This window comes from Corvus kubaryi, unplaced genomic scaffold (assembly GCF_017639235.1).
Source record: "Corvus kubaryi isolate FWS band 111438036 unplaced genomic scaffold, C.kubaryi_AGA036_p1.0 37386, whole genome shotgun sequence".
In the NCBI taxonomy this organism is placed as follows: domain Eukaryota; kingdom Metazoa; phylum Chordata; class Aves; order Passeriformes; family Corvidae; genus Corvus; species Corvus kubaryi.
The window spans coordinates 2,025,077-2,031,896 of record NW_024581128.1 but is presented as its reverse complement, the minus strand read 5'-3'; positions in this window follow the sequence as shown (position 1 = coordinate 2,031,896).

Here is a 6,820-nt window from a genome sequence, read left to right as displayed (position 1 = left end):
GAGACCTTCCCCACAAAAATAAAGATCATGTAGGGAGCCAGAGTTTGAAGTAGACCCATTTTTAATTTTTCCTCCCTTTTTTCTTTTTTTTTTAATTTTTGTTTTCTTTTTTTTATTTTTAAGCAGTGTGTATAACCTGTTTGAATATGTGAATAAGCAGAACCTGGAGTGGGTCCAGTGATGTATCTCCCTCTTCACTATGAGGCACTTGGCTCCAGCTGCAGTGGGAATTGAGGGCATCTGGGTCTAGTGGGCTGTACTGTGGGGCTATTTTTGACTCTCTGGGGTGGCTGCAGGGTACCTGGGCTGCTGGCAAACTGGCCAGCTTAGGAGAACAGAGCATACCAACCCCGTCTCCTCAGTGAACAGCAAAACGGAGCTGTGACTCCATCAAGGTTGTCTGTATCTTCTGGTTTTTTATAGGGGAAGGGTAGGTAAAATCCTGGAAAAGTGAAATCTAAGGGCAATCAAGCCTCAAAACTTCTATTAATATGTTTGAAATGAGTAATGCCTATCCTTAGAGCAAACCTAAATATATAAAAATACAAACCCACTAAATTTCTAATGCTGTTTCAGAAGACAGTGTGTTTGTTTTAAAGTTTAATATTAGTTACAACTCAAGTCAATCCCTTCAATATTTCCTTTTTAATTTCTATTTCTCTTTTTCACTAAGTCTTGCCCATCTCGACGGCTTTCCTGAGGCTTTTTTCTGTTTATCCTACACAATTTCCTTCCTTCCTTCAAGTCCAGACCCCCTTGCTCCCCTGGGACTTTGTATGATAGCTAGGCACTAATCATGTACTTCTGCCCCAGAAGCACAGATAGAGGCTTCCTCCCCCTGCTTCCAGTCAAAGGAGGATGTAAGGCATAATGGTAATCTTAAACAATACTGCTATTCATTGTTTGGGAGATCTGGGAAATATCCTTGAATTCAGCTTGCTAAATTAGCTGCTTCTTGAGTAACCCACAGCTGCTGTGTATCTGTCCCATTACATTTTACAAAAATGCAGCAGTTCTCATTACACATGATATTCTCTCAACATATGGACCTTCCACTAGTTTATGTCTCTGTGTAGCTGTTGCCATGAATGTACACACAGAAACATTTTCTTTTGTACTTTAAAAAAACCCCAAACCCAACAATTCTTGAAAATAGATTAAAGACAGGCATTTGCAATTACTCAGATGTAGCAAAGATGTTAGAGCACTTCAGAATACAGCCTTTGTCAGGAGCCAATACTTAGATTAAAATGTTGCTTCAGGCAGTAAAAGTGTAACTACCAGTGGTTTTAAAACTTCATCCTGTGTGTCGTGCTCATGAACATCTCCCTTGAAATTGGCAGGCATTGCCCTGTGCTTGCAGATATTGAAAGTCAAGATGGACTATCTTACACTACAAGTGATGCTTAACTGTCTATATGAGGCAATGATGTGGGGTTTGGATTTGGTCTTGGGTGTTTGCTCCTTCACATTGATTTACAGAGGAATTTGGTTTGAAAGAAAAAGTATTTCTGCTGTTAAGTGTGTTTACACTTCCTACCCTTTAATATCTTCTCTGCATGAGCAGAGAACTTGAGCAAATCTTGAGAAGGAAGTTTCTATGTCTCCTCCCTCTTGTGCAGTTTTCTAGGCTTTGCCCTTCAAAATGGAGCAGCCACCTTGAGGAAAACCCAAACTTCCATTTTCCCTGTGACATAGCTGGTTCCAACAGGGAGTAATTGAAGCATCAAGTACTTTAACTAAAAATGCAATGCTAGAACAAGTGAAAATTTTTCTTGGACCCCTAGAGCTCTGTTCAATGCCCCTCTGGTCCCATTCAGGGCTTATTTCATCAATTTCAGGAGGAATCTGACCAGGGATGAGCATCTACTGTACTCTAAACCTTGAGAGAAGTGCCACACATTTGCACATTGACTGTTGTCACCTCACACAAAACAAGGGGTGACAAACCACGTACTCTGTAGTGCATACTTGGGCTATGCTTGATTGCGTGGTCACCAGCAAGGGCCAGCAAATGTTTCTGTCACAGTGTCTTGACTGTGTAAATTATGGGTAGTAAGCCAGTGGTATCCATCTCATTGCCTTCCCTCCCTCAGTTCCTCATCATCTCTTGTCCCTCTTCTGTTTTACTTCTCTTTGCTCCTTTTATAACTAAACATGTCCCCTCAAACATACCCACCTGAGTACAGGTACAGCCTGATTTACTTCTGTATCTGAGCCTTCCTGCAACACACATTTATATCCAAACCCTGCTTAGTGATTTGGTGCTGCAGGAGGGGAGGATCATGTCTCTCCAGCAGCAGCTACAGAGCAACTGGAGATCTGAGTCTATGCAAGGATGTGGCTTTTCTGCAGCCTGAGGGAGCTGCCAGTTCTAGGGGCTCTCAAGTACCTCTTCCATGCTGGTGCATGTGGGAGGGTGTGTAATGTGTCCCTAGGAGTTGGTCAGCTGTGGGCAAGGAGCTGCCAAACCGTGGCAAATCGGAGAGGTTGAAGACACCAGTGTGGCCCCTTGAAGCCAGCCAGGTGCTTCATCCTGTGTTACAAGGAGATGTCTCCTCCTCATCAGGATGCACAGGCAGGAACTCTTTGCAAGAGAGGCCCTTCTCATGAATAGAGGAAGAGGGTTTGGGTTTCCTTTCAGTGGCCTCTAAATCATTTGTCCAGAGCACAGAGCTGTCTCTTCCTGGAGATATTTAGGCTCATTTCTTTAGAAGTCATCTATGATTGTGTTAGTATTTGTGCATAAATGAATATTAATGGTGAATGTGGTCTGACTACTGGGCCCATTTCCTCCCACAGCTGTTTTTTGTGAGAGACCTGATCCAAAAACATCTTGAGCGCACATCTTCCAGCCTGGCTCCTCCGCAGGCGAGCTTGATGGAGAATGCTTTGCTGGTTGTGGTTTAGGCATGGACACAGCACATAGCTGCTCAGTGCTGTCAGGGTCTCAACAGATCTGCATTCACCTCACAACAGACATTTAGATACCGAGGGAACTTGTGTTTTAACTGGAAAAAAGCTTATGTGCCAAAGGCCTTCTGTTGTAGGGGAGGTTGCAGCTGAGCAGAGGTTTGGAGGGGCTTAATGCTGGAGTTGGCTGATCCAGCTGGCAAGGAAAGCCCACCCACAGCTTAGGTGGGAACAGCACCTGAAACCAAGCATTGAAACACCTGCATTATAGCACTTTTATTTTATCTGGATACAATTCTGTGCAGTTCTACGATTATCTTTTTTTGTGGATTTATCCCAAAGATAAGGCTGGGAGTGAGCCTGGGATTCTTGCAGAAAAAGACAATCCCAGAGATAACAGGTTCTGAGAACAAATACTCCGAATGCCCCATTTTTTAATCATTAAATGAGTATATCCTTAGAGATGTAGATTGATTTAAGTAGGGAAAGGGATTTGCTGTATGACTCATGTCTAAAGTATTGCTACCCATTTTTTGATGTAAAACTCTCTCAACTGCTTGCAAATTATCTGCAAAGGATTTGTGTGCTCAAAAACTCTTGAGCAAGTGACTTTGGCTTTGAACACTTGAAGAAGTTGTTTATAGATGATGCACATGCTGACCACTTCTGTTGAGAAGGGGCCTAATTCAGAGTATACAGCAGGCAGCAAAAAGGTTCCCATTGCCCCAAATTAGTCACAAAAAACTTGCCTGCCTCTTGGTTTTAATCACATGATCCAATTACGATTTAATCCCATCAATATGAAATATATGTTCCCACCTTTGGTTATTTTCTTGGTGTGGAAAGCTGCTCACAGCCTCATGCCCAGCAATGAGTCTGTGTTTTGTGTTCCTGTTGCAGAAGAGGGAGGGGGACACAGGAAGGCTGGTTGGGGAAACAGGCAGCTTGAAAACTTTTCTTTCAGCCCAAAGTGGGAGCAGAGAAGCCCATGGAGATACTGTCACAGATCCAAGCAGGCTGGGGTTAAACAGTTTCCTCAGCTTTTCTTCCTAAATCAATTTGAATATTCTTGGCAAGCTCTGTTACTATGCATGGTGGGCAGCTGTGATTCAAGCAGGGAATTTTTTTTCCTCTTTCTACTGTCTCAGTCTTCCTGTCTTGTGCAGATGTGATCCTTTCCCTCTGTCTGCCTAACAGCTAATTATTTTACCAGATGAGCCAATAGTCTGAAGAAAACAGACCATGCATATTCTTGAAAGCAACAACTGTGTTACAATGTCGGGGGGGTGGGTAATTAAAAAAATAAGGAGTCACTTCCTTCTGACCCACTCCACTCCTTAAGAAAACCTCCAGGAATAGCAAGCATTCTGGTTTACAAGGGATCAACCTACCTCCCAAGTTAGTACCCCCCACATTTAACAGCAGAAACTTGCATTATGCTTTTTGGGAAAGTAGGGGAAAAGTCAGTTTGAATATGTAAGACATCCAGCTAATAGCTCTGCAATCAATGGCAACCCAAAAATATACACACCCCTGTAACTGCAAGAATGTGGACAAGAGTGCATCAGCTGCTCCCCAGAAACTGCCTGGGTGTCGCTGCACTCACTGAATTTTCATTCCTAATCCAAATTATGCTTTTCTGATTAAAATCATTAGTCCCAGGCTCTGGAAAGGGCAGAAATTCTGCTTCTCGTGTTTGGTGGTTATGCTAGAGGGGGCTTTTCTGGTGCGGTAGATATCCGGGCTTTGTAGCTCGCTGCGAAGCCAACAGTTCTAAACCAGCGTCTGCCACGGTGTCCCAGGTGTGAGCTGTGAGCTACCAGAGAGCACCATAACCACGCAGGTGTGTTTTATAGCCTACAGACTGTGTTTTGAGAATGCCTGCAGGATCGGGTTACACAGGCAGGACAGGCAGGGGAACGCTGCATTTCCAAATCCCACAGAAGCTCAGCACCTGTTGCTTGCTGGAGCACCGCTGTGAGAGACGCTGAAGTGTGTGGTCCTGCTGAGCCACGCCTGCTGTCTGCCTTCATCTCACTCCAGCACCCCAAGAACAGCAGCTCAGCAGTGTTGGCCCTGGAAAGGCTGGCATGTCCCTTGTATAGGGGGGACCCTGGTTTAAGCAGGTGTTCTACCAGGGCAGCAGTAGCATATGAATGCTGAGATGCAGGAATGAGAGCGCCAAAGGAAGGCATGTGGCTCAAGATGAGGTAGGGGCTGTCTGGTACTTTTTGGAAAGTTAAATTAGGGCCTAAGATGCTAATCATTGTCAGATTTGGCAGGATAAGGGTTTTTACAGAGGTCTACTACTGCTGGAGCCAAAGCTGCAGGGTCTTCAATCATAGAAAAATGCCACTGCTTTTTTTTTTGACAGGCAGCTACTTTTCCTAGGTGGAAGCACCACCCCTCAATATGGGGTAAAACCAAGGCCTGCCCTCAGCACACTACACCCACACCAAGGGACCAAGTGGTCCAGGTACCTATCTTTAAAATTCTGCACAAGCAAATGTAAAAGGTGACCCATACTGCTCTGAAGGCCAGCGTCGGCTGCCTTCCTGGGTAACCTGGGTCAATGAATTCTCCTTCATTCTGAGTTGTAGCTCAAGAGTTGAGGTAGTTTTGACTAAGCAGAGTACTCTCCTAAAAGCAAGCTTCCTGCCTCAATCCCTGTGGCAGGATGGAGAGAACTCAGTCCATCCTGGACTATCTCATTCACTTCTCAATGAACACATGACTTTGCTGACAGTAATGGAACAAGAGCCAAAAGAATGAATTTTCCTCTTTTTTGGTTGCCATTTTAAGAGTGGATAACCATTTAATTAGTTTTCACCCTCTGGGGCTGTAAGTTCTTGTATAATTAGATAATGAGCAATTATCATTACCGCATTTTGTTCTCACATGGCACTATGTGGATTCCAGCAGTGACCACGTTTCAGAGGCTTGTGTTCCAGGTTATTACCCAGCAATGCTATAAGAAGCCCTAATACCTCTTTTACAAGAAGAATTTAGAGGGGACAAATCTGTCAGTTATTACAGGTGCTAGCATAAATCCCACCTGCTCTTACTGGGCTAGTCCCACATGATTTGTGCCAATACCCACTACAACAGGAAAACCCTAAAATATTCCAGGGAGATTATGTGGTTGGGTGCTTCCCGAAATACCGCCTTTCATGTCCTTAATGCCACCCTTGCTTTTCCTGCTTTGGCAGGGAAAGCCAAAATCAGGGTTACACAGAGTGGTTTAGAACACAAAGTTACAGGCCAACGCTAAGGTTTCAATTTGGAGTAGCCCCCAGACGTGCTGCTGCGCTAAGAAAAGTGCCTGATGTGAGTCAGGACTTACAGGATCTACTTGCATTGAGGTCAACAACTGGCAATTAATTAATTCGTTAAAATACCTGGAGAGATTTAAAATGGGCACATGGTGAGAACATGCGTGCAAGAGGAGGATCTTGAAACCACTTAAGCTTTAGGGCAAACAAAAGCCAGATGGGAGATGGGTGCGGAGATTAAAAGGTGTAGGCAAGGGGCCCATATCAGTCATTATTCCTGCAGCTACAGTTTAATTACTACTCCTAGGCTTTAGGGAACAGAGGGGTTTTCTTAATAATAATTTTTAAAAAAGGTATGTGAAGGAACATGGGTTCTGTGGCTGAAGATGGCCCTTAGTATCATTCCAAGTCTCTGCTAAGACTCTTAATATGTTTTATTTATGACCCAGAATAGAAACTGTTTCCCTAATCTTCAATGTTAAGGTTGCTTCCAAAGAGAAAAAAGAAATTTCAAAAAACCCAAACAAACCAATTGGGAAACAAAGCCCCATCCTGCTTCTCCCCCCTGAACTTCTACTTTTTCCAGCAGCACCACAACAGAATTCCGCATGAGGCACAGAGAAGGCAAGAAACTC